Source organism: Myotis brandtii, unplaced genomic scaffold (genome assembly GCF_000412655.1).
Source record: "Myotis brandtii unplaced genomic scaffold, ASM41265v1 scaffold333, whole genome shotgun sequence".
NCBI classification, from domain to species: Eukaryota; Metazoa; Chordata; class Mammalia; order Chiroptera; family Vespertilionidae; genus Myotis; species Myotis brandtii.
In genome coordinates this window covers 358,552-369,929 of record NW_005362842.1, presented here as the reverse complement: position 1 = coordinate 369,929, position 11,378 = coordinate 358,552, and the positions used below count along the sequence as shown (strand labels likewise).

At 49.1% G+C, this 11,378-nt stretch overlaps 1 pseudogene; it reads right to left on the bottom strand.

Annotated features, from left to right (window-relative positions):
• Window positions 1–1,049, bottom strand: part of LOC102250740 — a 7,846-nt pseudogene extending 6,797 nt beyond the window's left edge.
• Window positions 1,050–11,378: the final 10,329 nt, after the last annotated feature.

Here is an 11,378-nt window from a genome sequence, read left to right as displayed (position 1 = left end):
GGTCAATTTCTGGGTCCTCTATTCTGTTCCATTGGTCTATATGTCTGTTCTTGTGCCAGTACCAGGTAGTTTTGAGAACCGTGGCTTGGTAATATAGTTTGATGTCTGGTATTGAATTTCTTGGGTTTTTTAAATCAGTCCCCACTCACCATCTGCTTTCCAGCTTTCAGAATTTGGTTGACTCCTTTTATATGCTGTTATTTCTTCACATATTCTCTTTGTCCCGGTAGACAGATGTGCATTTTAAAAAATGCCTTTATATCATTTTATTGGAATCTCAGAGAACAGTGGAGATAAATAAGTGTGTTTGGGCCATGTTAAACCGGCAGCCTCCCACCTGGGTTCTTGACGGGGGTTGGGGGGGGGTGGGGGAGCCCTCAGCATTTATGTGGATTGTAGGGCATTCCCATCCTGACCCCTCCTTCCTCACCCAGCTCAGGAGCCCCTGGGACCCTCAGCACACGGCTGTGTCTCCCTCTGGGAGCCCAGGCATGTTTCTCTCCCGCCTCCTCGGCCCAGCCCTGCCTCAGGGTTCTTTGCACCCAGACAGGACTGGGCAGGCCTGTGGCAGGTGAATATGAGTTCCTGGTGAGGATCATTCCTGAGAAGTCAGGTCTCCTGTGTGGGGCCTTGTGAGTTAAAATTTGAAGTTGAGGATTAGAGCCAGACATTTCTAACTTGGAATATCAGAGTCAATTTCCCTGCACGGGGCTATTCAACCGTGTTTACAATGGAGTCCAAAGTCAACACGCAAGGGCAAAGCCTCATGGGGTTGGTCGCTCTTGTCCTTGCAAACCCCTCCAGTAGGTGCCTGGCTCTAAGCAGGTGCCGGGTTGGACACAGACACACTGCCGCTCGGTGAAGGCGACACAGCCAGCATCTCCTCCCGTGTCTTGGTCAAGTGCCTGCAGGAGATCCTGACGTTGAGAAGCCGTGCTGTGCGAACTATGTACTTCTTCAGATCCTGGATCCCGATCCTCAGTGGGCTGGGCGCTCACGATGCTCACGGGGAGAGGCACATGGTCCCCAGTTTCCAGGCTGCCTGCCATCCCGGTGTGGTGGGGGTGAGGAGCTTGCTGGGGTGCAGGACTTTCTGTGCCAAAACTGTTGTGGGTGGCGGGAGCAGCTCCAGGGGTTCAGCAACCTCGGTTCTCGAGTTTTGGCTGGGAAAGAATTCAGGGCCAAGACTCAAACTGTAAGAGAACTTTTATTTAGAAAATCACAGAAGAGGAAGAAGTAATTCATAGAAGAAATGGGCTTAGGAAACAAGTGGCAGAGGTCAAGGAAGGGCCCCTGGAACTTAGAAGTGAGGAAGGTAAAGGTAACTCCCCTGGGGGGATGAGGAGGGGAACAGAAAGGTGCTGGGCCCTCTGTCCTAATGGTTTTTAGGGTGGAGATTTTAGGGGAGGGCCCAGGGGAAGATCTCAATAGAATACTCTGCCACTTCCCAGGTGTGTCTCCACTGATTGGTTGGCCGGCGCCAGGGCAGGGGGTCATTATCCAATGCGGCTGGTCCTGTGTCAGCCTTGGGCTTGCTTGTCTGGTTTTGCTGCTTTTCTGGGCTTGGAGCTGAAATACTACTGAGGCCTAGATGTTATCTCTAGGGAGGAAAAGTTAGGGGTCCATGACCAGCAAGGGGAGGAAAGGGCACCCTGGGGGTGAGGTCTCACCCTACCATTGTCCTTTGCTAGGCACCCAGGGCTTTCTTGCTCTGTTCATGTCTGTCTAACTGCCTACCACAAAACCAGGATAGTTCCCGTCAAACCAGGCTGGTCACCCTAGGAGAGGGCCTGTCACAACAGGCTGGCTTCTCACATACCCTCCTGGGCATGTCCGTGTTGCAAAGGCAGTTTAAAATGATAATTCTGTGCTGTTTAACCCCTGCCCTACCACCCCACCTCACTTAGCAAGGTGCCTGGGCCTGAACCCCAGCTCCAACACCCACCAGCCGGAAGCAAGTCACTTCACCTCCTTCTGCCTCTGTTTCCTTATCTATAAAATGGGAGGATGAATAAGAAGTTCTACCCCCATAGGTTTATTGTAAGAACCGAGTGAGTAAACAGATGTAAAGCACTTAGAATATATTCAGGCTATGATCCCTTACCTAAAACCCCGATGTCTTGGGATCCCCCATGAGCTGTGGGATTTTGAGAGTTTGGGGGTTTTAGAAAGCAAATGCCATAGCCTATATAATAAAAGGATAATATGCAAATCAACCAAACAGTGGAACAACTGGTCACTATGATACGCACTGACCACCAGGGGGCAGACGCTCAATGCAGGAGCTGCCCCCTAGTGGTCAGTGCACTCCCACAGGGGGAGTGCTGCTCAGCCAGAAGCCAGGCTCACATCTGGCCAGCGCAGCAGCAGTGGTGGGAGCCTCTCCTGCCTCTGCAACAACGCTACGGATGTCTGACTGCCGGCTTAGGCCTGCTCCCCATGGACATCCCCTGAGGGCTCCTGGACTGCAAGAGGGCGCAGGCCGGGCTGAGGGCCGCCCCACCCCCCAAATGCATGAATTTCGTGTACTGGGCCTCTAGTGTTAAATAACAGCAGTGGGGTCTGGGTTAGCCTCCCAGTAACTAGACTCATTCATATTTATGCAGAGATTAATGTCTTAATATTCATACATCTGTTCAAGTTAGGTTTCGGCCACCAAAGGAGTTCTAGTGCTAAACTGAGATTATTTTGTCCAGAATGTTTTGGCCTCAAGTGCGGGGCAGTGTGTGGACATGTGTGAGGGTTGGCTGTTATTGTCATTTCTTGCACATGGATTCACTCCTGGGAGAGTTACGTTTGTTGAAGCTGCGGGCAGTAAACAAGGGAGGGTTAGGACAGAAGCAGCAGAGGAGAGCCTAGGCGGGGCTGCTTTGGCTCACTGGGAAGTCAGAGAAAAGGGGGCCTTGGAGACAGGTTCAGGGGGTGAGCCTGGGACGAGCTGCTGCTGCCCATTGCTCCCCTGGTTGCACATCTTGTGGGGACCCCTAGAGTTTAGGAGATGCAGGCCTGGGTGTGCTTCTGGGAGGTAGAAGCACCTGGAATCATTTTTTTTTTTTTTTTTTTTAATATGTTTTTATTATTGATTTTAGAAAGAGAAGAAGGGGGGGAACATCTATGTGAGAGGGTCACATTGATTGGCTGCCTCCTGCACACCCCCTCCTGGGGATCGAGTGCTGACCTGGAATCGAGCTGGTGACCTCTCGGTGCAAGGGACCGAGCTCAACCAACCGAGCCACGCTGGCCAGGGCTGGAATCACTTCTTAAGGACAACTCAGAACTTCGGTGCCCGAGGCCCCTGTGGTTTCGGGGAATTCTCTTTTGGCACCAACAGCTCTGAACAGCCTTTGAAGACTGAGGAGACAGTCTCCTCACCTTTTTCTGTGCAGGCCTTTCAGTTTAGTGACATCTTCCTGTCCCTTTTGATGTGGTGCTGGTGGGGGAGGGGTGCTGGTGGGGGAGGTCATGGCTGGGAGTGGTTGGGAGAGGGGTGGTTGCAAATTCAAATCTCCAAGAGTTCCTCCTAGTACCAGCTGGGGAGCCAGCAGCCCTGAGTGGGTGAGCGGGACATAAGCTGTGGAGAAGGGTGAGCAAGCCCTGTTCCTGGTAAAGTTGGTATGGGTTCCAGGTAGTGGTCTGGGTGGATGAGACAGTGGAGCCAAAAAGGGGTTTGTGGCCCCTGAGGAACCCCTGGGAGTCCACAAACATCCTGCACTTGCAGAAAAGTATGCAGGTGGGAGTCTGGGTGCCTCCTTAGTTGGGGTGCGTGCTTTCTGAGCCCTCCAGGAAAGGCATGGTGGCTGCTGGAGTTCAGGAGTCAGAGTGGCTATGAGAGGGGAGGAGGCAGCCCAGGCACAGGGAAAGGGCTCATCTCTCATCTCAAACCTGCGTCCACACCTCAGAGTTCCCTCCAGCCCTTCCACAGGGACCTTCCTGGTGCAGTGACCTCATCATGGGATTATTTTGCAAGTACATTTCTTCCAGGATTTGATTGTCTGGGAGGGGAAATTGGTTCCTGTTTTTTTTGTGTGCTTTTTTTTAGCTGAATTTTGCAATCAAGGACATGGGCCCTTTCCCAAGAGGGAGATCGAGGAGGAGGACTAGGGCCAGCCTTGCCCCGCAGGCACACAGGTGTGCCTTGGGGAGGGAGCCTTAGGTTGCCTGTTGGGCATTTCTAAGCCTTATGCAAACTGTGGAACCCAAGAGAAGGTATGGCCTCCCCCCTCCTCTGCTGTTCACCCCTTCACCATTGGGGTACCCCTTCTTTTTCTTTTTTTCTTTTTAAAATAAGAATAGAAAACCAACATCATATGTTGGGCAGCCCCCTACTGGGTCCCTCAACAGGGAGATGCTGGGAGAAGGCCTGAGGGAGCGATAAAGAGTCCTGACCATGAGCTCTGGCCGCCCAAGCCAGATAAAGGGCAGGGAGGAGCCCAGGTCCCGGGCCCCACAGGTCTGCCCAGCTGACCTGTCCACCAGCTTCAGGCCCCTTCAAGGAGGCAGCAAAAGCACCTGAAGTACCAGATGTAGGGCTCAGACTCTCCACTTCTCAGGCAGAAGCGCAGAGCTGAGTTCCCTCTCAATTGTGTCCTCATCTATATGATAGGGAAGTAAGCTCACAGGGCTATTGTGAAAGTCAAGTGAGATTAATATGTACTTGGCCCCCGAGCCCATGTGCCCAATAAATGATGTTGTGTATTTGCATTGTTTTTATTACTAGAGGCCTGGTGCACGAATTCATGCACCAGTGGGGTCCCTTGGCCTGGCCTGTGGGATCAGGCCAAAACCAGCTCTCTGACATCCCTGAGGGGTCCTGGATTGCGAGAGAGGCCAGGCCGAGGGATCCCACCGGTGCACGACTGGAGAGGGACCAGAGAGGTTGGCCAGCCGGGGAGGGACCACGGGAGGACTCCAGGGCATGTCTGGCCCTTCTCACTCAGTCTGCCCCCTGGTGGTCAGTGCATGTCATAGCAACTGATTGACTAGTTTACTGTCTGCCCCCTGGTGGTCAGTGCACATCATAGTGAGCAGTTGAGCGGCCTTAGCATATCATTAGCATATTAGGCTTTGATTGGTTGAACAGACTACCGGACAACTAGATACTTAGCATATTAGGCTTTCATTATATAGGATTATTTTGTTAGTCGTCACCCAAGGATATTTTTCCATTGATTTTTACAGAAAGTGGGGTGGGGGGGTGGGAGGAGAGGACACATTGATTGGTTACCTCCCACACACACCTACAACCGAGGTACATGCCCTTGACCAGAATTGAACCTGGGACCCTTCATTTGCTCTATCCACTGAGCCAAACCAGTTAGGCCTCTATTCTTTTTTTCTTTTTCTATAGAGAGTTAGAAACATCGATCAGCTGCCTCCTGCACACCCCCTACTGGGGACGTGCCCACAACCAAGGTACATGCCCCTGACCAGAATCGAACCTGGGACCTTTCAGTCTGCAGGGTGACGCTCTATCCACTGAGCCAAACCGGTTAGGGCGGCCTCTATTCTTTTTAAAAAATTATTCTAACAACTTTAGTGAGATAAATTCACATGCCATATGATTTATTCATCTAAAGCAGCGGTTCTCAACCTGTGGGTCGAGACCCCTTTGGGGTCGAACGACCCTTTCACAGGGGTCGCCTAAGACCATCAGAAAACACATATATAATTACATATTGTTTTTGTGATTAATCACTATGCTTTAATTATGTTCAATTTGTAACAATGAAAATACATCCAGCATATCAGATATTTACATTATGATTCATAACAGTAGCAAAATTACAGTTATGAAGTAGCAATGAAAATAAATTTATGGTGTGGGTCACCACAACATGAGGAACTGTATTAAAGGGTCGCGGCATTAGGAAGGTTGAGAACCACTGATCTAAAGAATGATTTTTCAACTGGTGTGCTGCAAGAGTTTTTAAAACATGCAATACCTGACTATTTAGTCAGAGGCACTGATCTCTTTTCCTTTAGATTGTCAAATTTAAAAAAAGACAACAGCTAACACAACAATAGCATCCAGTGTGAACGCCCTGTCTTGAACCATATATATAGGTCATACTAGAATTGCATCTTATTGCTCATGTTGCATAATAAGGTTATGTCTGATTGGTTAATTCTTGGAACCAAAAAAACACACCCCTTTATATATTAGTATTTAGGATCCTGATTTTTAAAAATTGATTTCAGAGAGGAAGAGAGAGGGTGAGAAAGATAGAAATAACAATGATGAGAGAGAATCATGGATTGGCTGCCTCCTGCACACCCCCCACTGGGGATCGAGGCTGCAACTGGGGCATGTGGCCAGACAGGGAATCGAACTGCAACCTCTTGGTTCATAGGTCAATGCTCAACCACTGAGCCATACTTGCCGGGCTAGGCACCTGATTTTTTAAAAACTCACTTTGGAGCAAAAAGGGTAGGTAATTACTATTATTATTTTTAAAATAAATCAATCAAAATTATACCTACTCTTTTGTCATATCGGCAAAACATACATTTTTTTGGTGTGCTGCAGAATTTTAGTAATTAGTTTATGTGTGCCATGATGTGCTAGGGTGAGGGACTGCGGCATGGAAGAGTTACAGAATGTTACAGAATGTGCTAAGGGGAGGAAATGAGACATGAGAAATTGAATGTGCTGGGAGGGGGGACTGACGTATGGAGAAGGATTGTGTTGTCAGGATATAGAGAAGGATTGTGTATGTGCTGGGAGGGGGGACTGACGTATGGAGAGGGGTTGAAAAATTGCTAGATTGTCTTAGAAAACAATGTGTTATGATACGCTCCAGCCAGGTGTGACTCTGTTTACCCCCGCTTTGTTCTTATGAACTTTCTGTGAACTTCTAAGGTAACACTGTTTTGCTATAAAGGATCATACTGCACCCTTGATCTCTGCCACATGCCGCGAGGCTTCCCAGAGGGGGAAGGTACGGGCTGTGGTCAGCTGGCCAGCTTAATAAAAGGCTTTCAAATTTAAATTCTGAGTCGGTGGTCTATCTCGTTGAGCCAACCCATAACATTGAGATGAAAAAGGTTGAAAATCCCTCATCTAAAGTATACAAGTTATTACTAGGTTTATCAATTTTGGAACTTTCTCATCATCCCCCCAAAAACATCTGTGCCCATTAGTGGTCATTCACTGGCCTCTCTGCCAATCTCCCCCGCCCAGCACATGGTAATCGCCTATTCACTTCTGTCTCTATGGACTTGCCTATTCTGGACAATCCATGGAATGGAATAAAATCAAATCAGAAATCATACAAAGTCGTTTGTAACTGGCTCGTTTCACTTTATATGATTTCAAAGTCCATCCATGTTGTGGCAGGAATTAGTACTTTATTCCTTTTTTATTGCCAAGTAATATTACATTGTGTTGACACACCACTTTTAATATATTCGTTCATCAATTGGTGGGCATTTGGGTTGTTTCCACCTTTTGGTTCTTATGAATAAACTGCTGTGAACATTTGTGTATAGACATATATTTTTGTTTTTCTTGGGTCTATGTCTAGGAGTGGAACTGCTGGATCACATGGGAACTCTAATTTTAGCCTTTGAGGAACTGCCAGACTGTTTTCCAAAGCCTCTGCACCACTTTACCATCCCACCAGCAAAGCATGAGGGCTCCCATTTCTCCACATCCTCACCAGCACTTGGGGGGTTGTCTGCAGAGTATTTCACTACAGTTTTGAGTTGCATTTCCTTGATGTCTAATGTCATCTTTTTCAATGGAATCACTTTATATCCAGAAACAGATAAATGCTGGGACACCCAATTCCCAATATGAAAACATTAACTTGTCCCAAAGAAAGAAGAGAACCTCACATTTCGTAAAGTGATTTTTCCACAAGCAAATTAACTATTTCCCAGTTTGGGGGCATCGAGAAGTTTCCAATCTTCTAACGTCTCTAATAATTATAAACTGGTTGATAAGTGAACAAAAGCAGAATAAAAAGATGCTCAGTTTAGTCATCTAAGGTGAAGAAAATATATTTGTTAACCCATCCAACTGTGTTTCGAGCACCACCCTGTGCTAAGCCCTTGCTAGCTTACTTATGGACAAAGTCTGGAAGGAGTCAGGATGGGGTGACAGATACCCCATCCTTCCTACCTCTGTGTCTCAAATTCTCTGGATCGTTGTTATGTTGCCTTGGCAATGATAAAACCAAGGGGAAGGAGGGAAAATTATTGATCTAAGGATGACAGAAGAAACTTTTCTTGAGCCAAATCCTCAAAGCTATCATTTCATGGAATCTCCACACAACCTCTGGGTGGGCAGTAATAATAATAGCTAATATTATGGCACGTAGTATGTGTCTGGCACTGTTCCACCAGTAAGATACTATTATTGTCTCCATTTTACAGATGAGGAAACTGAGGCTAGGTGAGGAGATGCCCTTCTGTTTTAGTGGTCTGTCTTTCCATGTTACTAACACACGTGCAGAGCTATATATTACACTCAGGTCCACATCTGCACCCTTGGACACACACAGGACCGTACATGTCACAGCCAGACATATGTGCACTCACATACAGGACCGCTCACTTCCACACATGCACGAGAACACGTGTGTCCACATGGACTACATGCAGATATATACCCACGTGCACACAGGCCATTTAGAACATACATGTAGGAAAGCAGTGCAGATAAAGGGGAAAAGCCCAACTCTTGCCTCTTCCCTGCATCTTCAAAGCACCATTGGTTGCTGGCAGGTGTGTGTAGGACTGGGTGGGGCGTGGACAGGTGGCTATAGGCTCAAAGGGCCGGGATGACCTTGCACTAAAACCTCAGGGCCACCCACTAACTTCCAAATGGGGCAACAGCAACTAAGGGGCCTCATCTGCTGGGCAAACCCCCAGCCAGAGGCCTGAACTGAGCACCCACAGCACGCCCAACTCTGTGCCAGGGGCACCAGGGGCTGTTCAAAAGAAGGCATGACCCAGGTCATCCAGGGGCCCCCAGGGGGGTGAGAAGAGAAGATTCACACCCTGTGGCCTCTCGAGGAGGCAGAATGGCATACTGGTCAACAGCAAGTGTTTTAGTGACAGATTAGAATCCTGATTCTACCATTTAGTCTGTGTGATCTGGGCAAGTTAGTTACTTGATTGGTACCTCAGTTTTCCCATCTGTAAAATGGGGAAAGTTCTAACACCTACCTCTTAGGGTTGCTGCTTAACAAGTACTACATAAGTATATGTTTGTAAAATAAGCTGCTTTAGGCCAAGGGGGTGTGGGAAAGTGGGGAGGAGGGACAAGCACTGAGTAGAAAGAACTTTCTCAGGACCCTGGTCCTGCATCCCACTAGCTGGATCACCTTGGACAAGTCACACAGTCTCTCTGAACCTCGGTTCCTCATTTGTAGACTTTGTACAAATCATTCTTAACCACTACAGAAGTATCTGTTGAGGACCTACTATGTGCCAGCCATTGTCCCAGGCATGGAGAATACAGCGGCGAGTAAGCCAATGGCCCCTGCTTGCAGGGAGCCCAGGGTCAGAGGAAGGATGGAATTATGCATCTGGTACATAGTAGGTGCCCAATTAATGCTCCTCTATTTGTTCCTTTTCTACTATTGTAGAGTCAAAGCATCAATATTATAGAGAGAAGGGGGCGGGGGGCTGAAGTATTCTATCACCCAGAATACCACCACCCCTAACAAAACTACTGGCTTCATTGTTGCCAATCTCATAAGCCAGTGCAGGGCCTGGCTCATGGTAAGATGCTCAACAACACATTTTGACTAATCAGTACGTTACATTTTCGATCAGCAGAAAAAAGCTAATTGCACTTTAGCATATTCACGCAATGGAAAGCAACACAAGCAATCGTGGCCACCCTTCTGCACCCAGGGGCTTTTCCCTTCTTTGGGACCAGTAACATTTCCCACTGAGGCTCAGAGAGGTCAAGTCGCTTACCAAAGGTCACACAGACAGAAATGCAAAGAGCTAGCTCCAGAAGTCAGCTCTTTTATTCACTCTTTCGGGCGGTGGGACACACCCAGGGATGAACAGTGGGGCTTTGGCACGATGACCTGGCTGTTTCTATCCATCGCAGCCTGCCCTCACCCCTGACAGCCAGGCCCAGGAACAAAGGATACCTACCAGGCTCTTGGCTTGCCTTGATGGGGTCTCTTTTGAGTCCCAGCCACCCCTCATTCTTACCCTGGGAACCTTGGGAAGCCTGCTTCTCTCCAGGGGGCAAAACACTAGAGGTCGTTTGTGATGTCTGGTGCCCTCTAGTGGGCAAAAAGAGAAGGACCTCTAGTCTAGATCCTCGGGGATCTGGGAGCCAGGATTGGAGTCAGCTGCTCCCACTGCTAATGAGGGTTGCCCCCCAGGAGCTCTTACACGTGCAGGCACGTTTACACCTGCTCTAGTGTAATTCCCGCAATACGCCTGTCAGGGTAGGAATCATTGTTACCACCTGACAAACACAATCTGGGAGACCTGGGAAAACGACCTTCCATGGCGGAGCCAGGAGTCAGCCCCTGCCGCTCAGAGGAGGAAGCCAGCATCATCAGGAAGGCCTCCTGCGCAGGCGCCGGCCTGCACGTTGGGCGCAGAGGTGGACTGGCCCTGAGGCTGATGAAGCTCAGGGCGTTTCCCTTGCACGTCCCGGTCCTAGACCTGGAGGGACTCTCAATGCAATCACGTGGGCACATGTTTTATGAAATCTACAAATTAAGACACTTTAGTTGCAGTGGTTAAGATCACCGTCTCTACTTCAGTGTCTAGGACAATGTCTTCAGATAGTGGGGGACGGATATGTACTAACAAATAAACGATGTGTTTAATAAACCGTGTTAAATGAAAGGTGATAGATGAGAGCATGAAGGGGCAGGTAGGGCAATCCGAGGAAGGGCAGGACTTGGGTGAGTGCTTCTTACGCAGCCCAGGAGCGCCCCCCACAGACTCAGACGGGCCATTCTCAGGCCAGGGGTGGTCCTGACTGCCAGGGTGAGAAACCGGGGCTTAGTTGGCAGGCCCTGGGGAGCTACGGGAGGTTTTAGGTCAGAGGAAGGATTCGAGCATAACTGTCAATTAAGCAAGAGTTGAATGTCGATCAGAGGACAGGGCCCAATGGCCTGTACCAGGCGGGCTCAGATAAAGCTGTCCTCACCCAGCACCGCCACGGAGCTGGTGCTCAGGTGATGTGATCACAGGGGTGCGCTCCATTGGGGTGCCCTTTGGGGAGAAATGACTTCAGAAGGCCCCTGCCAGGGTGTCCGCAGGTCCCTGGGAGGGAGAGTCTGGGCTAGGAGGGTCCAAATGCCGCGGTGGGTATTCAGCCTGGATTCGCTCAACACTCTTGTGTGCCCAGCCCACTGTGGGGAGAGGTTGGGGCCCTGCCCAGGTGAGGCAGG